This window comes from Musca domestica, unplaced genomic scaffold (assembly GCF_030504385.1).
Source record: "Musca domestica strain aabys unplaced genomic scaffold, Musca_domestica.polishedcontigs.V.1.1 274, whole genome shotgun sequence".
Taxonomy (NCBI): Eukaryota; Metazoa; Arthropoda; class Insecta; order Diptera; family Muscidae; genus Musca; species Musca domestica.
In genome coordinates, this window is record NW_026712290.1 from 58,588 (window position 1) to 83,051 (window position 24,464).

Sequence of the window (24,464 nt, forward strand, 5' to 3'; positions counted from 1 at the left end):
CTGCCCTGTTTTTGTGTTTTCTGAAAACTTCTCATTACCAATTAAGTGTTTTGAAAATTAATGGATAATTATGGGATGATTGTCCTGAATAACTTGGGGCTAACAGCAAGAGCAACACAGTTTGTATTTTTATGGCTTTTTGGTTCAAAATAAGTTTTTCTTAGGGATAATGAAATCACTGTGGGGCATTGGAGGTGGTCAAAGCTATTCAGCTGGGGTTTGGACAATGCAGCAATGTCTTATTTGTGATGAAGTGATTTATATCGATTTTTGATTTAAAGGAAAGGAAACCGAGTTCTGCCTTCGTACTTTCTGTAAATGCTTTTTACTAATCAAATGTTCAGAAAACTAATTGCTGATTATGGACGTTGGTCCCGAATGAATTTGGGCTAAGGGCAACAGCTTAGCCAGGATCTTTTTTGGTTTTAAATAATTTTTTTCGCAGGACAAGGTATTCAGCTGGGGTTAAGACAATTTGGAGGAACTTGATTATTTCTCTCCCCGGAAAATTGGATAAAGGAAAAACAGCCTCTTTTCTTGCTTTCCTTCTGTGAAAAATCCTTATTACCCTTCAAGTATTTAGAGAATTAATTGACCGGAATGAATTCATGCTAAAAGTTTTTAATTTAGCTGGAAATTTTGTTAAATATTATCGAGACCCTATTTTTTGAAAAAGGCCAAACTATAGATTTTGAAAACAAATCTGAGTACACATCAATTTTTTCCATCAACTCGGGAAGGTTTAGAAAACTGAAATTTTTCAAAATTTATAATTTGAAACTGCATTGAACTGAACAAAATAAGTTTGAGTAAAACATTTATATTCAGCTATTTTTTAACAAATCAGCAACATTTTTCTCAAAAATGTTGTGTAACTATACCCTCAGCCATATGGCTAGAGAGGGTATATATCATTTGATGCGGTCTCATCGATATAATGGTTTTAGACCCTGGGTCTCTTTGGACCAAATCCATTTCAGGACATTTGGAGTCGATCTAGAGAAATCCGTTCGTCCGTCTCTCTGTCTGGCTGGCTGGTGCGCACGATAACTCTCGAAGGGATTTGATCGGAAACTCAAATCGGATTTGATCCAAACTTGGTACATCCTAATATTATTGTCAAACTTAGATCGAGTTCGGAGATGGGTAATATCGGTTCACTCCTTCTGGTACCTCTGACACAAAATCTCAACATTTTCAAAGAAAATAATTTACTGCACAGAAAGAGAAAGGATAATCCGATTTTGCTCCAACTTTGCAAATCCAAATATTTGCATCAGGGCTGAGTCATGTGAGAAAATGGACAATATCGGTCCAATCCATCAAGTACCTCCCCCACAAAGGGACAAATTTTTGAATAATTATAACTTTTATAAAATATGATTTAAGGGTCCGATTGTCTTGAAATTACACACATCACAATATTTGTATTAAACGAAGGTCTGATGTGAAGATGGAATATATCGATCCACCCTTTCTGGTACCTCCCCCACAAAATGTCGAAATTTTCAAAGAAAATAATTTACTGCACAGAGAGAGAAAGGATAATCCGATTTTGCTCTAACTTTGCAAATCCTAATATTTTCTTCAGTACTAGATCAGATGCGAAAATGGACAATATCGGCCGACTCCGTCAAGTACCTCCCCCACAAAGGGTCAAAATTTTGAATAATTATAGCTCTTATAAAATACGATGTAAGCGTCCGACTGCCTTCAATTTATTCACATCACATATTTATATGAAACCAAGGTGTGGTGTGAAGATGGGATGTATCGGTCCATTTCTTTTGGTACCTCCCCCACAAAAGGTCGAAATTTTCAAAGAAATATTTTACTGCACAGCAAGAGAAAGGACAATCCGATTTTGCTCCAACTTTGCGAATACTAATATTTGCATCAGTGCTAGGTCAGGTGGGAAAATGGAAAATATCGGCCGACTCCATCAAGTATCTCCCCCTCAAAGGGCCAACATTTTGTATAATTATTACACACATCACAATATTTTTATTAATCCAAGGTCTGGTGTGAAGATGGGATGTATCGGTCCACTCCTCCTGGTACCTCCCCCACAAAGAGTCGAAATTTTGAATATCTATGAAGCTTATAAAACGCGAAATTAACATCCGATTTCATTCACATTTGGCACATCTCAATATTTACATCAACTTGAGATCTGTAATAAAGATGGTAGAGATTGGATCATTCCTTTTGGTACCTCCCCCACAAAGTGTCAAAATATTAAATATCAAAAACTATCACAAAATCCGAAATAAACATCCGGTTCTCTTCACATTACACACATCATAATATTTTTATTTTTCCAAAGTCTGGTGTGAAGATGGGATATATCGCTCCTCTTCTTGTGGTACCTCCCCTACAAAGGGTCAAAATTTTAAATATCTATGAAGCTCATAAAACCCGAAATTAACATCCGATTCCATTCACATTTGGCACATCTCAATATTTTTCCATCAGCAATTTCTCCTCCTACCATGATTCACATTCTCAATAAAATTACTAATTGCTTGCTAAGCTGACCCCTGGACAACAAATTGTCCTTGTCTTTAATTTATATAGAAAAAATACAAACTACAAACACATTTTTTATGACCTCCTCCACCCAGTTTATAACCCATCAAGAGAGTATGTTTAATCTCTGTACAAAAAAAAACTGATATGACATCATTACATACCTACATCTGAATATTGCTCTCAGCTTGTTTACATTTTTATTTGAAAATTTTGCTGTGGATTACAATAATTTTGTTCCCTCGGTTTCCTCATTTTCACGAGAATTGCTGGCTGTGTGAGTTGCTATCTCAGTCGTTTGCAATGTCTGAGTGTGGGTCCGACGTTTGGCTCTCCGGACTATTTTGCAATAAATAAATTGTTTAACTATTTAAATTATGATTATTATTTTGTGTGACATCGTCGTCATCAGAATCATCATCATCGGTGTGTGGTACGACCAGAATTTTTTCCACTGGCCTACAATACAAAAAAAAAAAAAAAAAAAATAGGAAGGGAGTGGGGCAAAGGCCCAGTAATTGCCTTTTATTAAATGATAGTAGTCTAGTGCTGATCCATGCGTGTTCTTTCCACATCTTTCCAACTTACATGGAGGGAGGGAGGGGGTACACATTTAACTTCCTACTTATGTTCATGTTCTTGACAGCTCGTCATGTTCTCTCCCATTGTGAAGCCCTTTTCTACCATGCCATGAACTGAACTTTCTGTGACAATTTGAATGCCGGCCTACTATCATTATTGTGGGTTATTATTATTAGGTTGGTTTCTTTCGTTTCTGAAGCCCCTCGTTTGAAAAGATATTTGATTCTTCAGACATTTTTTTTCGGGAAATGTTAATTCTTTTTAATTCCACTTGCCATGCCTGACATCATCGCTTTAATTGAAGTAAGAAATTTTGGGTTATTGTTGCTTCCCTCATACATTGTTCTTTTTGGGTAACTTCCATGTTGTAGTTTAAAGCTGAACACGAAATTTATTCTCCAACATAAACAGGATGTCCGCAAAAGGTTTCACTGCTGCGCATTCATATGTAAAAGACCTTATATGGAATCAGCAGACATAGTTTCACTTGTCTGAATTGTAAATAAATAAAGTTGATTGGGAAATTTTGAAATAATTGAACCCCCTCCACGATATGAAACATAATTTTTGGTTGACATTTTAAAAAATATGATTTTTGATTTCATATTTTTCGATTTTTCCTTAGCTAAGTTTTATGAAATAATGAATTGCGATTTAATTAACAAAATATCCATTTATTCCTAAGCTTTTTTTCGATTTTTTGTTCCACTGAATTTTACTTAACTTAGCTTAATTGAACATTTTCCTGCGGAATCAAAAAATATGTTTGAATTGTTATTTTTTTAAATACCTTTCGAGACGAGCTTAGTGATCTGAAATTTGCGGTGAAAAGAAAAGCCAGCCACATTCATCATTATTCAACGAGATTCGCCGTAGTTTAAGCGGCTCATCAACCATATTTGGTGTGGAGCATGGCTCGCAAGGGCCGTTGATTTTTTCTAGCCCGATTTTCTCAGCTGAATATGAAAAATAAATCTAAAATTTTTGGAAATCGAAATAATGGCCAAAACGTGCTTAATCGAAATAAGGATTTTATATCCTAGGTGTCTTTGGACCAAATTCGTTTCAGGACATTTGGAGTCGATCTAGCGATATCTGTCCCTCCGTCTCTCTGGCTGGTGCGCACGATAACTCTCGAAGGGTGTATCCCATTTAGTCCAAACTTGGTACATCGTAATATTATTATCAAACATAGATCGAGTTCGGAAATGGGCAATATCGGTCCACTCCTTCAGGTACCTTCCCCACAAAAGGTCTAGATTTCCACAGAAAATATTTTACTGCACAGAAAGAGAAAGGATAATCCAATTTTGCTCCAACTTTGCAAATCCTAATATTTGCATCAGCGCTAGATCATGTGAGAAAGTGGACAATATCGGTCCACTCCTTCTGGTACCTCCCCCACAAAGGGACAACATTTTGAATAATTATAACTTTTTTAAAATATGGTGTAAGAGTCCGATTGTCTTCAAATTGCACATATCACTATATTTTTATTAGCCCAATGTTTGGTGTTAGGATGGAATATATCGGTCTACTCCTTCTGGTACCTCCCCCACAATTGGTCAATATTTTGGAATATCCATGAAGCTCTTAAAACGTGAAATTAACATTTTATTCCATTCAGACCTGGCACATCTCAATATTTCCATCAGCACAAGGTATATTATAAAGATGTTGGAGATCGGACCCTTTACTTATCCTTCTGGTACCTCCTTCTGGTACCTCTCCCACAAAGGGTCAAAATTTTGGAATATCCATGAAGCTCATAAAACACGAAATTAACTCGCGATTCCATTCAGATTTGGCACATCTCAATATTTTCGTAAGCACAAGATCTGTTATAAAGATGGTAGAGATCGGACCATTCCTTCTGGCATCTCTCCCACAAAAGATTCAAAGTTTTGAATAACCAAAACGATCATAAAATCCGAATTAAACATCCAGTTGTCATCAAATTACACACAACGCAATATTTTTATCAGCCCAAGATCTAGTGTGAAAATAGAAAATATCGGTCCATTCCTTCTGGTTCCTCCCCTACAATGGGTCAATATTTTGGAGTATCCATGAAGCTCATAAAACGCGAAATTAACATCCGATTCCATTCAGACCTGGCACATCTCAATATTTTCGTAAGCACAAGATCTGTTTTATAGATGGTAGAGATCGGACCATTTCTTCTGGTACCTCCTCCACAAAGAGTCAAAGTTTTTAATTGCAAAAACGATCATAAAATTCGAAATAAACATCCGGTTCCCTTTAAATTTCGCACACCCCATTACTTCTGCATACACAAGATCTGCTGTCAAGATATATCGGTCCACTCCTTCTGGTACCTCCCCCACAGTGGGTCAACATTTTGGAATTTCCATGAAGCTCATAAAACGTGAAATTAACATCCGATTCCATTCAGACCTGGCACATCTCAGTATATCCATCAACACAAGATCTGTTATAAAGATGGTAGAGGTCAGACCATTCCTTCTGATACCTCCCCCACATAAGTTCAAGATTTTGAAAAGCAAAACACTCAAAGAAAGCGAAATAAACATCCAACTCTCTTCAAATTTCAAAGGGTCAGAATTCCGAATAGCCACGAAGCTCGTACAAAGCGAAATAAGCATCTGGTTCTCTTCAAATTTCACACATCTCAATATTTCTACCAAAACAAAACCTTCTGTGAAGATGGAATATATTGGTCCACTCCTCCCCCACAATGGGTCCAAGTTTTAGAATATCCACGAAGCTCATAAAACGTGAAATTAACATCCGATTCCTACATAAGTTTCAAAATTTCAGCCAAGTTTGGAAATAAGAACAACTCTATTTTCATTTTCCCCCATTTTTTCATTTTTTTTCTTGAATTTTCTCCCGCCTTCACAACCCCCAAGCCCACCCCAAATTATGCTGTTAAACTGTTTATGTTTTTAATTTTCTTTATGATAGTTTCCATCCTCCACCCAGTTCCCCTAGCTTTTATGTAATTCTAGAAATATTGATCAAACTGACATAATAAAGGCTATAGTAGTAATTGCCAGTACAATAACAATAACAACAACAACAAAAACCCTTCGTCTGGCATGAGCCAAAGTACAGTAGTACCCCAAAGTATGGATTTCAAAATTCCACCCGTCACCCCAAACCTGGTAAATATTCAACTGGTAGCCATGACAACATGGCATGGTTTTTAGTTGATGGAGGGGAGCCGGGTGGTGAGGGCTCTCTCACTCTGTAGTAATGAAATCCTTTATGACGCCCATAAATAACACTATGCCATTGTTGGATTTCGTCATACCCTTCCCGCTCTTTCCACAATTTTTGTTTGGGGGGTTTTCATCAATAAAAGAAAATGTGGACGAAAAGGAAAACCGGCAGTAGTTTTGTTTTTTAGAAAAAAAAAAATTATTTGAGGGCGAATACAAAGCTACATTTCAATAGACCTGAAAATCACCACCCCCAAAACCCATGGAAACCAGAGGGTGGGTTTTTTTTAGCGCCAAGAGAAGACAATTTTCCAACCTCCCCCTCTCTCCTTTTGAATGGATTATAGACAGTCTTTTGTTGGCCGACGTATGCCGTTAGCTTTGAACTAAGCTTTAAGTGGTTGGGGGAGAGAAGGAGAATGGGGTAAGGATGTTTGGTGAAGCATGGAGAACAAAAACCCATTAAACAATTCCAATATAACTTTGGCCTATATTAAGGGTTGTTGTTTTTGTTCGGCGAACAAGCAAACTATTGAAAAAGGTTCAATAGCTACAACAACTAGAACAGGTCTCGTTTTGAAAGGCATTGATGGGGCCCGCCCGACAAAATGTAAACAATTATTTTAGGATTTTTTGAAAAACGTAGTTGAATAAAATTTACTACTCGGATAAGAAGTTTTATTGGAAAAATATTTTATTTTTATTTTAAATTAACTAAAAAAAGAAGGGATTTGAATTTTCAAAAAAAAAAAAAAAAAAAAAAAAAAACAATAACAACAAAAAACAAAAAAAAAAAAAAATAGCCAAAATTGGGTTTCCTTTGCCAAATATTTATTAGAAAACCTTCAATTTTTTTTTCAAAACATTTGCCGAATTGAATAATTATATCCTCCACCATAGTATGGAGTGTATATTAAGCTTGTCATTTCGTTTGTAACACCTCGAAATATACATTTTATATATATTCTTGATCAGCATAAAAAATAAGCGATGTCCGTCCGGCCGTATGTCCGTCTGTGGAAATCACTCTAGCTTCCGAACAAAATGAAGTAGATTTGTAAAATTTTACTCAAATGTATATAATGTCTGAAGGACTTTTGGTATTGAAAATGGGCCATGTGGGTCCACGTTTAGGTATAGCCCCCATATAATGGTACCTCCCTATTTTCGGTATTTTGGTGATTCGAGCGACATTATTCACCGAGCGACATTCAAATTTGGTATTTGAAGTTCGTAATGGATACTACAGCCTATGACAGAAAATTGTCCGAGCAGGTCCACGTCTTCGTATAGCTCCCATATAACGGTGCCTCCCTATTTTCGGTATTTTGGTGATTTGAGCGACATTATTCACTGAGCGACATTCAAATTTGGTATTTGAAGTTCTTAATGGAGACTACAGCCTATGACAGAAACTTGTCTGTGCAGGTCCACGCCTTCGTATAGCCTCCATATAACCGCACCTCCCGATATTCAATATTTTGATGATTTTAATGGCATTATTCACCCGAATTGTTTCAAATTTGGTATTTGAAGTTCGTAATGGATATTACAGCCTAAGACAGAAAATTGTCTGTGCAGGTCCACCCCTTCGTATAGCCCCCATATAAAGGCAGCTTCCGATATTCGGTATTTTGATGATTTTATCGACATTATTTACCGGAAATGTTTCAAATTTGGTATTTGAAGATCGTAATGAATACCACAGCCTATGAAAGAAAATTTTCTGCGCAGGTCCACGTCTTCGTATAGCCTCCATATAATGGTACCTCCCGATATTCGGTATTTTGATAATTTTAGCGACATTATTTAACGGAATTTTTTTAAATTTGGTATTTGAAGTTTGTAATGGATACTACAGTCTATGAGAGAAAATTGTCTGTGCAGGTCCACGCCTTCGTATAGCCTCCATATAACCGTACCTCTCGATATTCGGTATTTTAATGATTTTAGCGACATAATTCACCCGAATTGTTTCAAATTTGGTATTTGAAGTTCGTAATGGATACGGCAGCCTATGACAGAAAATTTTCTGTGCAGGTCCACGTCTTCGTATAGCCCCATTTTATTGAAAATTGCAAAATTTGTTCCAAATGGTGGAGGCCAAAGTTACAGCTTTTTTACTTGTTTTTGAATAATTTTTTCTTAATAAATTCCCAACCCTGCTGTTACCAACTGCCAAAATTAATTCCAAAAAAATTCTCTTGAAAATCGCGTGCAAATTATTATTGTTGGAAAAAAAAACATGGCATGTATTTTTATTTACAAGCATAAATTTTTATATAATTTTTGTTTTTTATTTTATTACACTTCATTATTTTTTCCAAATTGGATGCACAAGCAAATACACCAACTCACACACACACACACACACACTCTCTCTACAATGTTTCGGCAAAAATTTCGTGCAAAGAAAAAAAAAAACAATCCACGAAACGCCAATCATGCAAATACTTTAAACATCCAGCAGATTTATTTCTTTGCCTTTGGTGTCAAACATTTTCGTTCGATTATTTTTATGGGAAATTTCGAAATTATTTAAAGTCGAAAAAAAAACAATAAATAAATAATGAAAAAATTGGAAAATTTTAATTCGAGGTGTTAATGATTGTCTGTTCGGCTCCCCTCCATAGCTGTTTCTATGACATAAATCCAATCAGTTGTGTTCATCATTTCATTTGGCCTTTTTCGTCATCGCCATCACCATCATCATCGTGTCGTTATCGTTAACATGTGTTCTTTTTGGGTGGTGTTGTGCAAAAACAAAAAAAAAAAATAATCTTAAAAATCCAGCAATGAATAATCGGTACGTTTATGGCAGCCGAAAAGAAAAATCAGCAGTATTTTATCATCGCCAAAAATGGAGAAAAATTGTTTTCTAATTGGAATTTTTTTTCAGTGAGAATCTATGGAAAATTTTCAATATTTAGAAGGCGATTGATTTTCAAATGATCGAAAATTATTTCTATTCCAGAAAAGATCTTCCATTTTAAGAGGAGAAGCTTTAAGAGACCTACTTTTAGAAAGAAGAGCCTTTATGAAGACTTTAAAACATAGAAAATCTCTCCAGAAGGTCTCCAAACTGGGAAGACAGCTCAAGAGCTCTTTTGGGGACCGAAGGTGTTTTCAAATGACTTCTGTGGAGAGAATACCATTCCTGCTTTTCTTTAGAGGAGCTTTCTTTAGATAAAAGGATTCTGAAGAGGACCCCTCAAAATTTCCTTTTCCCACGAATGACGTTTACATTGGTCTTCTATGGACCAAATTCTTTCCTGAGGTACTTCGGTGAATATTAACTCTGCCAAAAAATCTTCAGATAGTAGTCCAAAAGGGTTCAGTAGACAGATTTTTGATAGAATCTCTCTGATGTGAATTTTTATTAAAAGAATATATATCTCTTAAAAAGAAAAGACGTTTACAGTGGTCTTCTGTGGGTCTAAATTCTCTCTTGATGTCCTTCAGACATAGACCTTCGGTGGATATTAACCCTTTCAAAAAATCCTTTAGATGGAAATCCAAAGAGGTCTTTAGACAGAAGACCTTTGTCACGATTTTTCACAGAATCCCTCTGAAGTGAGAAAGTTTTCCAATGTGGAGGGAGAACTTTTTCCAATGTGTTTCGTGGCCACAAATTCATTCCTATGTTTCTTCATTGATGCGAGACATCTCTCGTGGCTTTGATTAAAGTCTTTCATGAGGCCTCCTGTGGTTAGAAGCACATGTGTCTTCCGTAGACTGAAAAGGAAAGGTCCCTCTAAAGGGATCCCCTGTATATAGAAACTCTCTGAAGAGGCTCTTTTTAAAAAGAAGACCGCTCATGATGTCTTCCGCGGAGGGAAATTGTTGTCAGGCGATTGCTGTGGGAACAAATTCTTTGTTGAGGTTTTCCTACACCTCACTTGAGGCATTGTGTACAGGTTAGCCAATTCAAGGTCTTCTTTTGTCAGGAGACCTCTCAGGGTGCCTGATGTTTATTGAAGCCCTTTGAAGACCTTGAATTGGCTAACATCTACCTAACATCTAACATCTAAAAAAGGCATTCGAACAGGTTCTACGCGGAGAAAAGACAATTTCGGGGTCTTCTAAACCTCCTCTCAAAAGATCTATTAGAAAAGGACCTTTGAAGAGAAAAAATATTCCACAATTAGAAGACTTCAGAATTGAATGGAGGAAGGACATTTCCAGGGGCCTTCTTCAGTCTTTCGTAAAGTAAATTTGATTTCAAGGATTTGCTGGGAATTCTCTTAAGAGGAGAGGAAGAAGCCCTCCTGAAAAATATACCTCCACAAAAATAACACCTTGTCAAAAAAAGAAGAAAAGTGCAGACGTTTTCCGGGTCTTCTGAAGACCCCTTCTATAGACCTTCCATTTACAAAAGAATCCTTCGGGAAAAACTTGAAAGTCTTTTATAAAAAAGTGGATAAAAGTCCTCTTAAGGCCCCATCAAAGCAGATTTTTTAAGATATTTTGCTTGGATCTTCTCTTAACAAAGGACGTCTCAAGTGGAAATCTTCCATAGATAGCATCTTATTCTAGAAGGCCTTCTGAAAAATTGGCTTCCACAAAAATAGCACTTTGTCAAAGAGAGGGAGAGAGAGAGAGATAGATAGATAGATAGATAGATAGATAGATAGATAGATAGATAGATAGATAGATAGATAGATAAGACTTTTTCAGGCGTTTTCTGAAAATCCCTTCAATAGACCTTCCATTGATAGGCGAACCCTTCAGGGGAAAAGAAGATTTTTCAAGAAGTGGATAAAAGACCTCTCAAGATTCCTGCTGTCTATAGAACCCCAAAAAGGGCTCTTAAGAGGTTTTCTGCAGAGAGAATTTCTTGCAGGATGTCTTCTGTAGGCCCTCTTAAGAGCTCTTCTTCTTCTTTACAAAAGGCCTCTCAAAATAACGTATGGGGGTCTTTCATAGATAGAAAAATCGTCCATAGACAGAAAGCAATTCAATACCTCTCAAGGGGCTACATGAAAAGTAAGGCCATTATAAGCCGTCTTTTATTGAAATAATGTCTCGTGGTAGGATTGAAAGTATAAGGAAGACTGCTGACTTTTTGGCAAAGGCATTTTTTTGCAGACCCTCTGAGCAGATCTTTTATTTACTGGTGAATTCTGAAGCCAAAGTGTGAAAGTATTCAACAAGTGTATGGAAGACCTTTGGGGACGGCTTCTATTTTCAAAGGACTTCTGTAAAAATTTCTGAAGAGACTTTCTACTCCAAGAAGACTTTCCACGAAAAATATGAAACACACCTTAAAGAGAGGTGTACAAAATTCACGCTCATGTATCCTTGCATAAAATTTTTAAAAAAAATGCACGCTTATATATCCTTGTATAAAATATAAAAAATCTTGGCCGATATATCCTTATATAAAATATTAAAAAAATAGCGCTTATATAAACTTGTATAAAAAATTCTGGCATATATATCCTTGCATAAAATGTTTTTTTTTTTTAAATCCACGCTTATATATAAAAAATCCTGGCATATATATCCTTGCATAAAATGTTTTTTTAAAAATCCACGCTTATATATCCTTGTGTAAAAAATCCTGGCATATATATCCTTGCATAAAATGTTTTTTTATAGAATATAAAAATCCTGGCTTATATATTCTGGTATAAAAAAATTTAAAAAAATCACGCTTATGTATCCTTGTATAGAATATAAAAATCCTGGCTTATATATTCTGGTATAAAAAATTTAAAAAAATCACGCTTATATAACCTTGTATAAAAAATCCTGGCATATATATCCTTGCATAAAATGTTTTTTAAAAATCCACGCTTATATATAAAAAATCCTGGCATATATATCCTTGCATAAAATGTTTTTTTTTTAAATCCAAGCTTATATATCCTTGCATAGAATATCAAAAATTCTGGCTTATGTATCCTGACGTAAAATATTTAAAAAAATCACGCTTATATAACCTTGTATAAAAAATCCTGGCGTATATATCCTTGCATAAAATGTTTTAAAAATTCCACGTTTTTATATCCTTGTATAAAATTTAGAAAAAATCCTCCTTAGGTATCCTAGCATAATTTTTTTTAAAAATTCACGCTCTTTATATCAAATATAATTTTAAAAAAATCCACGTTATTAAGACTTACGAAGAACTTCAATGAATCTCCCAAGAATTCATCTTTATATGTGTTGGCCTTTGGATATATTCAAAAGATTTTAAAGATTTTTTTCCGAATTTCGTATTAAACATCCGAAAATTTTCCGAATTTCGTATCAAATATCCTATAACTCTCCGAATTTTCTTTTTGCCTTTGGCGAATTCTATACGAATTCGCACCGAAACTCTTACATTCTTTCAGAATTTTTTCGAAAAAATCTTTCAGAATCTTGGGCAATCTCACACAATTTTTTTCCGAGTTCTTTCCGAATTCGTCATTAGAGTCGGAAACTTGTGCAGAGTTTTTTTTCCGAATTCGGAAGAATATCGGAAAAAATGATTGCTTGGTAGTCCTTTTTCCCCTGACCTCTCAAAATTCCTGCTCTTATTTGAAGACGTTTTAAGACAGCTTCCTCAAACACCTTTCAATGCAAATCTAATTGAAAGGCTATAGTTGTAAAGGTCTTCAAAATCTTTTCACGTTTTTTTTTTATTTTTAAAAACCATGACTTCTTTTCAAGGTCAACCGGAATCTTGTCTGGTGTCTGAGGGGTACCTTGAATCAATTCCATGTAGGCTTTTGAGCAATATTTGAATTTTATGGCGAGTTATGATTGTTGTTGCTCATTATTAACATTTTATTCAATTAAACACCACAAAAAATGAAGTTAAATTTCAATTTATCTCAATTTCAATAATTCAGGCGCAGCATGAGGCTGCATAATTTTTTTCCTCATTCCCTTCTCTCTGCCTCTGTTTTATGCTGGCTAGACATATTTCAATCAATATGACAAGAAAATTGCTCCCTCAACTGTAAACCAAAAAAATCGACGTAAAATAAATTATTTCCTAAGCGTAACGAGGTGATGTGGTGAACAACAACAACGAGCGAACTTCAAATCTCAAGTGTCAAGCAGGGCAAAACAAAAAATAACCATACATCACCTTTATAATCTTGGGTTAAATGCCAACACAGATTCGTTGGGATCTCGCTGTCTCTCTTCACTCCAGATGTGAATTGAAGGTTATTTCAATTGACAAAGGAAACGCTGCGATACCTCAACGACAAAATCGCTGTTTATCCTCCAAAAACAATGCAATTTGTGTTTTTCTTCATTGCAGACTTAAACACGAAACACCAGACACGAATTTTCTTTGCTTAATCTCCCGGGGAATTTCCAAGTTTCTTGAAAATGTTTGCATTACGGATTTTATTTTCAATTTTTATTTTTCTTTTTTTTTTTTATTTTCAAATTTCTTCTTAGGTAAATTTATGAGGTTTGTTGTTTTCATTGCATTGTTTTGCTTCGCGCTTTTCCACTCTCAAATCCACAAATCTTCACGCGCCAACTCCATGATTTAGAGCTAAGGCGACGAGGGTGTTTGGTGGTTGTGCGGGTGGCTAGCTAGCAGCCTCTTGTTACAGGTAGTTGTTTTGATTTTCTATTTTTGAAAATTATTTCAAAAAACCTTGTTGTTGTTGTTCTTGTTGTCGTTTTCCCTTTTGTTTGTTTACAACTCCCACGGAGTGTGCCTTAATTGCGTAGAGGAAAAACAAAAATAGGAGACACGTTTTTTTTGATAATGGGAAAGAATGGCCCAGCTGTCCGTATTTAAAATTTCTCCCTCTTTTTTTGTCCCTCAACATTTCCGAATTTTTAATGAATTTATTGTTGAAAATCTTTTGTGGCTGGTAATTACTTTTAAAATGAGCTGTAAATTGCTTAGATCTTAAAATAGATAGGCTCATCTTTTTTTGGTTGGTTGGCAATGACAAATTGCCTTTTGAGAATAACCTTTTAGAGGATACAATATTTTAAGAAGAAGAGTGATTGTTTTACAAAATATTTTCTATTTTTTTCGGTGAAAGAAAATTTTTTTTTTAATAAAAAAGTGTCAAAAAATGTCGGGGTGTACATTTTTGTTGAAAAACGTATTTGACCGATGTTTTGTTTATCCTACCCCTTGAAAATCAAGATTAATGAAATGCAGCAATAGTACTCAACCACTTTAGACTATTTTTTAATGTTATATAAAAAAACGAGACTCATTGCTTACTAAGTTGATGACAAAGAACTTACAATGTAAGCAGTGTTAGATATGGAAACGGCAGTCAGAGAAACAAGAAGGAAGAAATCGCACGTAAAATATATCTAACTGTATGTGAGAAAAGAGTCCAATCTCCCTCTTCGATTGTCAACTCTATATTTTATTCGGATCCTGCTCGGAGGATCAATGTAATAGCGAGAAAAGAAAACCAACCGAATGCTTTGGCTGATGATTCAATTCTAGATCCGGCTGGAATGATCAATGCAAATGAGAATAGAATCCAATCTCCCTCTTCGATTGTCAACTCTATTCCGTTTTCGGCTCGACTGGAGCAATGTAAAGTGAGAAAAGAAACTCGACCGAATGGTTTGGATGAAACTACATCTACAACAACTACATGGATGAAACTACATTCTCGATCCGGTCTGAAGGATCAATGTAAATGAGAATAGAGTCCAATCTCCCTCTTCGATTGTCAAGCCTATTCTTTATTCGGTGATGAGAAAAGAAAACCAATCGAATGGTTTGGCTGTTAATTCAATTCTCGATCCGGCTCGAAGGACCAATGTAATTGAGAAAGGAAAACCTACCGAATGGTTTGGATGTTGATTCAATTCTGGATCCGGCTTAAAGGATCAATGTAATGAGAATAGCATCCAATCTCCCTCTTCGATTGTCAATTCTATTCTGGATCCTGCTCGCAGGAACAATGAAAATAGAGTCCAATCTGCCTCTTCGATTGTCAAATCTATTCTTTATTCGGATCCTGCTTGATGTTCCATTCAAGTGGTCTACTGAGCGCATCGATATCTGTGCGTATGGGTCATAACCTTTATTATCTTACACACTACCGTATGCTTCAGCGCACAAGATCGCCGAATTTTTCACATGTAGTATTTTATGGCGACTGGGAAATATGTAATTGCCGAATATTTATTGTTTATTGCTAGAATTCCCGGCGCCTCAACTGCACTCAAAAGTATGTACAAAGTATTTTGAACCCTAACTGTATCTAGGAATTTTTCCCAGTAGGTAGAGACTATTCATTTCTGTTTTTGAGGAAATCGAGACTTTTTGCTTACTTAAATGATGCCAAGTAATAAGGAATGTAAGCAGTGAGTTTCGAAATTGTCATATTTAAAATAAAAAAATAACTTTTTGGATGAAATCGAATAGTTTGAAAGAATATCTCTCGGCACCACAGAATATCATTCACTTCAATTTCTGAAGAAAGCAATATCGTAAATGAAGCCAATGACTCAGAAAAATTAGCCGGATTTATTGGTGTGAAGTGGAACGTTATAGAAAAACATGAATATATTCAGTCATATTGTTTACAGGGAGTTTTCCCGTCCCTAGATACAATTTATTTAAGTTTCAGAAAAAAATTAGACTCATTTTGTAACTTCTAGATGAGCTAAGAGGCTATGCTAGAATAGATTCCCATCCTCATATATGTCCTCTCTTGAACTTGAGACTTAGTGCTTACCAAACGCATTCCATTACAGTATAAAAGTAAGCAGACAGTATGAAAAAAACCCAAGAAAATTATCCTCTCAAAAAGAAATAGTATTTCAATGATAACGATAACGTTTTGTAAAGGCAAGATGAGCGCAGAGGTCATGATAGAAAAGATTCCCAAGCGCAGGTATGTTCTATCTTGAAGTTGAGACTCAGTGCTTACCAAACGCATTACATTACAGTATAAAAGTAAGCAGACAGTATGAAAAAGCCCAAAAAATATTTTTTCAAGCAGAGATTATATTACAATGATAACGATAAGATCAGAGGTCATTTTGTAAAGGTAAGATGAGCCTAGAGGTTATGTTAGAAAGATTCCCAAGCGCAGGTATGTTCTATCTTGAACTTGAGACTCAGTGCTTACCAAAGGCATGCCATTGCAGGAAAAAAGTAAGCAAACAGTGTGAAAAAACCCAAAAAAAAATATTTTTTCAAACAGAGATTATATTTCAATGATAACGATAAGATCAGAGGTCATTTTGTAAAGGTAAGATGAGCCCAGAGGTTATTGTGCAAAGGTAAGATGAGCCCAGAGGTCATGTTAGAAAGATTCCCAAGCGCAGGTATGCTCTATCTTGAACTTGAGACTCAGTGCTTACCAGAGGCATGTCATTGCAGTATAAACATAAGCCGTATGAGGTGTACAGTAAGTGATTGACTCAACCAAATAAAAACTCACTGGAGGAGTTTATTTCCTCATTAAACTCACTGGAGGAGTTTAATAACAAGATGAGCTCAGAAGTCATACAGGAAGCGTTTATCAAGCTCATGCAAAATATATCACGAACTTGAGACTATGCTTACCAAACGAAGCCATTACGGTAAAATGAGACTTATGAAGGTCCATGTATTCGTATAGCCCCGTATAAAGGTGTAACGCTATTTTTCGTAATTTTTTGAAAATTTCTAAGTTTTTTCCAAATGGTGCTGGGTATTAAAAGTCCGGTCCGGCCGAACATAGCTGCGTTTTTACTTATTATTTCCTTGAAAATTCAAAAGCTCACCCTGGAAAAAATGTTTTAAGGAAAAAATTATTTAGTTCGGTCCGACCAAACATAGCTGTTTTTGCTGGTTATTTCCTTGAAAATTTAAAATCTCAACCTGGAAAAAATGTTTTTAAGGAAAAAAATTATTTAAAATATGTTCACCCCGATTTTGCAACAAAAATATCCTTGCACTTTATAACATATTATCCTTTTCAATTTCCTTTTAAAATGCCCTGAACCTTATCAGCATTTCATTCTTCACTTCAAGAACAAACTTCTCCCCAAAGTGTAGTTTAGGATTAAACGTGTAAATCACGATTTTATCTCCTATTCACAATGCCGTACAAAATGCCACCTCTTGCAAGTCGTTAGGCTACATTTTCGTTGGCAAAAGCGACCGTTTGCACATTTCCATTTCTTCAGGGCTTTTTTTTGAGAAGAAGACATGTAACAAAAGTTCAACAAAACTGGGGATTGAAGAGAAAAGAAAAAGACTTTCGAAACACCGTTGATTATCTAACAAAATTTCAGCTGCATGCAAATGTCTTGCAAACTACATAAATTACTGCGGTGCACTGGGAGAAAAACGATTTGATAGTTGAATGTTTTTTTAGGTTAAAAAAACTTGGGTGGGATGCCGGAAACTGTGAGCATCACTTGGAGGTGCAGAAGTTATCTTTTGTAATTTTTTCTCGGTGTAGCTCTTTTGGTTTTAAAATCCAACCATTTCTTTTACCTCACACACCTTGATAACATTACTACCCTGACCACAACAGTTCAACGTCATTTCGATACAAAGTCTACAGCAATCCGTAAACGAGAAGCTTCAAGAAAATGAAATGACAAAAAAAGAAAAAAAGCCATATTTGGCTTTAAACCACAAAAAACAAGTACTCATGTCTTACGAAGATGAGGCCAGCAGCCTCACAACGAAGCCAAAGCATCGCCCAAAACTCCAATGCTTGGCTATCAGTAGCATAAACTCAAATCAACTCTTCCCCCGGGTGGAGGAGTCTCTGATGCATACGAAACATAAGAAACTTGAAAAGTTCAAGCAACCAGAACTCGAAAAGAAAAGATGCAGTAAAAAAACAGGAACGAGAACGGGACTCTTCGCATGAGATGAGTTGCTGCTAATATTACTCCGTTTACCTTTTGCGCTGCAACATCTTCCCCCAAGTGTGTGTTTCCCACACCTTAACGTCATCATCTTTCTTCGCATACACCCATAAATTCACTTAAGCTTGGCAAACTTGTTTTTTCTTCATCGTTTCGACGTCGGGACAAACATCCACAAAGATGCCACAAAAGCACGACTCCAATTGCTCTGCCCGATGTTAAGCTGTTATTTTTATACTTAAATCACGTTTTTTATTTGTTTCTCCGTCTAGGTAAATATTCTATAGATTATCTAATACTTCCCTGAAGCATGGCCAAGAGAATTGTTTTTTTTTTTTTTCAAACAGAAATTGTATTTCAATGATAACGTAAAGGTTAGATGTCGTTTTGTTAAGGTAAGATGGGCCCAGAGGTCATGCTACAATAGATTCCCAAGCGCAGGTATGTTCTATCTTGAACTTGAGACTCAGTGCTTACCAAAGGCATGTCATTGCAGCATAAAAGTAAGCAGACAATATACAAAAGTCCAAGAAAATTATTTTTGTATTTAAATGACAACGAGAAGGTTTGAAATCGTTTTGTAGAGGCAAGATGATCCCATAGATCATGCTAGAAAAGATTTCCAAGCGCAGGTATGTTCTATTTTGAACTTGAGACTCAGTGCTTACCAAAGGCATGTCATTGAAGTATGAAGGTAAGCAGACAATATACAAAAGTCCGAGAAGATTATTTTTTCAAACAGAAATTGTATTTCAATGACAACGAGAAGGTTAGAAGTCGTTTTGTAAAGGCAAGATGAGCCCATAGATCATGCTAGAATAGCTTCCCAAGCTCAGGTATGTTCTATCATGAACTTGAGACTCAGTGCTTACCAAAGGCATGCCATTGCAGTACAAAAGTAAGCAGACAATATACAAAAGTCCAAGAAAATTATCTTTTCAAAAAGAAATAGTATTTTAATGATAACGACAAGATCAGAGGTCATTTTGTAATGGCAAGATGAGTCCAGAGGTCAAGCTAGAAAAGATTCCCAAGCACAGGCATGTTCTATCTTGAACTTGAGACTCAGTGCTTACCAAAGGCATGCCATGACAGCATAAAAATAAGCAGATTTGTGGAAAAGCCAAGACAATTATCTTTTCAAAAAGAAATAGTATTTCCATGGTAACGATAAGACCAAAGGTCGTTTTGTAAAGGCAAGATGAGCCCAAAGGTCATGCTAGAAAATATTCCCAAGCGCAGGTATGTTCTATCTTGAACTATAGACTCAGTGCTTACCAAAGGCTTGGCATTGCAGTATAAAAGTAAGCAGACAAAGGTCCAAGAAAATGATTTTTTCAAAAAGAAATCTAAAGAAATTGCATTTCAATGATAACTAAAATAGCTTTCCAAGCACAGGTATGTTCTATCTTGAACTTGAGACTCAGTGCTTACCAAACACATGCCATTGCAGCATAAAAGTAAGTAGACAATATAAAAAAAATCCAAGAAATTACTTTTTCAAACGGAATGGTATTTCAATGTCACACGCCCATAGTAAGCAGTGAGTCTCGTTTCCTTAATATTCTGCTGCGTCACCTGTTTACTTTATTGATGATTTTTCACGACCATAGTAAGTAGTGAGTCTAACTTTGGTCTGAAGGTCTTAAAAACGATTTCTATGGATGAGGCTTGAGTAGACTTTCTGTCTATATCCTCAAATTGTTATCAGGAATTGGAAACTTTTTTTTTTTAATATTTTTTGTTTTTATTGCAAATTTACATCTTTGACTACTTACCTTATTGATGATTCTTCGGCACTATAGTAAGCGAAGAGTCTCATTTTGTTCCAAATGCATTTCAATGATAACGAGAAGGTTAGAGGTAATGCTACAATAGATTCCCAAGTGCATGTATTTTTTTATCTCGAACTTGAGACTCAGTGCTTACCAAACGCATGTCATTGCAGCATTAAGGTAAGCAGGTAATATAGAAACGTCTTCAAAAATTATTTTTTTTAAAACAGAAATTGTATTTCAATGACACACGACCATAGTAATATTTAATATTTTGCTGCATCACCTGTTTACTTTATTGATGATTTTTCATGACCATAGTAAGTAGTGAGACTAGCTTGGGTCTGAAGGATTTAAAAACTTTTTCTATAGATTAGAATTATGGGGATTTTTTGTCAATATCCTCAATTTGTTATCAGGAATTGGAAACTTTTTTTGACAAAGAAATTTTTGTTTTTATTGCAAATTTACATCTTTGACTACTTACCTTATTGATGATTCTTCGGCACTATAGTAAGCGTAGAGTCTCATTTTGTTCCAAATGCTTTGAAAACGATTTCTATCGATTAAAATATTTTATCTAAGATCACTCGAGACTAAGGATTTCATATTCCATTTGAAGAACTGTGTTCTCTTCTAGGTGGCTTTTAACTCAGAAGAGAACTTATGCATATCCCAATAAATACAAATGGTGGGTGGCTATTTGGTGGACTTTCTTTTATTTTCCATGCCAACAATAAACATTTTTTACACTCTTTCATGACTTGAACTTAATATAGCATTTGCCAAAAAACTAATAATGGCATTGGTACCAAAAGTAAACATTAAAAAGAAAGTTTGTGTCAAATACAATTAGAAATAATACAATAAAAAATTAGCAATACCTTGGCATTAACTTTGTGTATGCGTATCCAAAAATAATTCGCTTTGGTGCCATTATTATTTTTTTTTTTGTTATTTTTTTGACATTTACCCATTAATTTGACCATATGGGCAAATGTAAATACAAAATTTCATGGTTTTGGTTCTCCAAATTGTTATTATTGTCTGCGTATGACAGCTGTATGATGACTTGGCCTCTAGCTTTTATTGTCGTTCTCCACGAAACCAAAAAAAAAAAAAACTGATGTGTTCGTCAATGATTCATAACATAGTTGTAACATGTGTTGAACAATTCTTTAGAATATTTTTTATTTCATTTCAAAACTCAATTGAAATTAATTATCCAAATTAAGGTTTTTTTTTCTAAAAATTTGAAATTGAAAGAAATTTGTCATAGAATTCAGCCACTCAACTCGGACGGTTTTTTATATTCGTTTTTAAAATTTTATTTTTCTGATATTTATTTTTTCCCTATACTCTCACAATTTTATTTCCCCCAATATCTATGTCAGTTATTCCAAGTCATTTTTATTTCAAATTGGCCCCATAATTTTGCAAACTCATTTAACGCTTAGTTCACACACTCATTCCAAATGATGGCAATGATCATGAAACTTGAACTCATCAAATAATCTAGCTAATGTTTTGTAGTTTTCAAGTCATCTAAATATTTCATATGAGAATTAAGTACTACTGAGCTTAGGCGGAGATCCATATGAAATTTATGAAATCATACCCGCCAACATTGTGTCACAAAAACAGAAATTTAAATAAGCAAATTAAGGCGAAGCGGGAAAATATGCAAAACCATAAGAGGCGTTGTCGAAGTCATAAACACGGCCCCATCAAGTGTGAAATGAGGCAGAGAGCGCACATAGTTTGTTTGGTTAATGGAAATTTAAAATCTGCAATTGGCATATTAAGTTATTATGAAAGTTCGCTGGAAAAATCGCAGAAAAAACTCCCAAGGGACAGGGTAGATAAACAAAAAATTGTCTATAGTGTAATTGCTCTAAGAGATAACCATTTGGTTTATAAATAAGGCAGCTGATATCTTTTCAATGATATAAGATCGACTTTTTCGTAATTACTACTCAACTACTTACCATTCCACCTCCAGATAATGATTCAGGTAAGCAGAGATATTTTTTTGCATTTTGCGCCCATTTTGTTTATAAAGCAGACCCCTGATGTCTTTTCAATGATATAAGATCGAATTGTTCGTAATTAGGCCCAAATTCTCAAGTTGAGACTCAACTGCTTACCATTCCACCTCCAGATAATGATTCAGGTAAGCAGATATTTTTTTTTCAATTTTGCTACAGCGTATATGAATCCTGCTTTTATAAAGTTTACGATGCCCTTCATCCTGTTAAAAATATGTGTTCTGTTAATAAGCAAGGCCCCTGATATCTTTTCAATATCAGATAGAGTTTCTAGTAACTAAGCTCAATTTCCCAAGGCCGAGACTCAACTGCTTACCATTTCAATATTCTACAAAGTGGATTAATGCATTCAAAAAAATTGCCCTCTTGGACATTTACTGCAGGAAAACGTGAAGTATTTTTCATTTGAAAAAATCTTCAGTCACCAGGAATTGTTTATGATCCTTCGCACTGATTACCTCATTGCCGATTTTTCATTAGTTTTGTAAGCTAAGGCATTTTGTATAGCCCAGACGATCTCAGAGACCACGTTTGGACTGTTTGAAAAGCTCATTTTTATTTTATCATGAAAGTGAGACTCACTGCTTACCTCGCATGCATGAAAGAAGAGCATAAAAGTAAGTAGTATCAACACAAACTAAGAGATGAGCCATGAAGCAAGGCTGCATGTATCTAAAGATAAAGTCTTGTTAAAAAACTTTGAAATTTTTTGTCCGGAAAATATTTTTGAAATGATAACTTTTTTTCCCCAAAAAGAAAAAACGACAGGGACTGTAAGTCATTACCTTCTCCAAAGAATTTTATACAAATACTTGTTGGGTGTCCATTGCATCTAAAAAACTTTCAAGAGCTTCAACACGTCAATAATATATCTAGCCCTTCAGATCTTCCGTAAAACCCTTGTGGCTCGGTTAAACCGTGTGTAAAAAATTCTTGAGCCTCTTTGGACCGTTCACCTAGATTAAAAAGACTCCAGGGTCCTTTCAGATCACCTCTGAAATCCTTCTGATCTTTTATTTCGGCAAAGTCCCTAATAGCATCTATGAAAAAAAGGCTCTAAAATATATTTTCCAAGGAAACGAGAGTCTTTGCTTACTAAAAGTATGAGAAGGCATGAGAGGTGAAAATTAGCCAATTTTTCTGCTCAAATAATTTGTACAGAGAAGTGACTTTTATCTAGGGATGAAGCCTCTGAGATTGATTTTTAACTCGTCCGAAGGAATCGAGACTTTTTGCTTACTTAATGTAGGACATATCATGAGAATGGTAAGCAGTATAAGACATAAAGTATGCATTCAGGTCTCTGATATAATTTATAGAGAGTCTCTTACTTTCGCCCATAAAATCCTCGGACTTTTTGTCTTAGACAAAACCTCTCCAAACGAATTGAGACTCTTTGCTTACTAAACGCATGACGCATCATGCGAAAGATAAGCAGTATGCGATACAAAATAGGCAGCATTTTGTGCTCAAATACTTTTTATACAGAAGAACAACTTTCTGTGTCTCTAATATTTTCTGCGGACAAAGCCTTTGAGATTAGTTTTTAACTTTTCCGAAGGAATCGAGACTCTTTGCTTACATAACGTAGGATAAAGCATGAGAATGGTAAGCAATATGAGACATAAAGTTTGCAGAAAAACACTAATATATTTGTTAAAAAATATCACTCTCTTTCGCTTACAAAAATCCTCGGACTTTTCATTTTAGGCTTAAGCTACCCAAACGTTTCCGAAGGAATTGAGACTCTTTGCTTCCAAAACATATGACACAGCATGCGAAAAGTAAGCAGTGTGCGGTGTAAATTTGTCATGTTTTCGGTTAAAATATTTTTGTACAGAGGAAGTTGGTGCAGGGCCTCTTATTATTTCTATGAGTAAAAGCTTCGAGATTGATTTTCAAATTTGCCGGAGGAAACGAGACTCTTTGCTTACTTAACATAGGACACAGAATGAGAATGATAAACAGTACGAGGTGTTAAGTAGACAGTCAGACCTCTGATATAATTTATAGAAAGTCTCCTTCTTTCGCCCACAAAAAAATTCTCAGAACTTTTGGTCTTAGAAAACAACTTCCCAAGCGTTTCCAAGGAAGTTGAGATTCTTTGCTTACTGAACGTGTTACCCAACATAAGAAAGGTAAGCAGTATGAGGCGAATTATATAGCTTTTCTACTACATTATTTTCGTAAAAGGAAATAGTTAATGCAAGCCTTGTAATATCTTCTAATCCAAAATATTCGAAGATTGTTGTTTTCATCTTCCGTAGAAGATGAGACTCTATGCTTACTAAACGTATGACACTGCAGGTATGTGGTAAGCAGTATTGGGGAAAAAGTAGACAGTTTTTTAGGTCCCGGTTTCTTTGGAACAAAGAGTTCTAGTTGCCTTTGGGTCTTAGACAAAAATACCCAAGTTTTTTTGCTTCAAAGGAATTGTGATTTTTCGATTACTTAACATATGACGCAGCATGCGAATGGTAAGCAGTATGAGACGGAAAGTAGACAGTTTT

General features: G+C 35.3%; 1 protein-coding gene across 2 annotated transcripts in view; it reads left to right on the plus strand.

Moving 5' to 3' along the window:
- Positions 1-24,464, plus strand: part of LOC131803197 (fasciculation and elongation protein zeta-2-like) — a 64,793-nt gene that overhangs the window by 1,742 nt on the left and 38,587 nt on the right. The window lies entirely within an intron of this gene.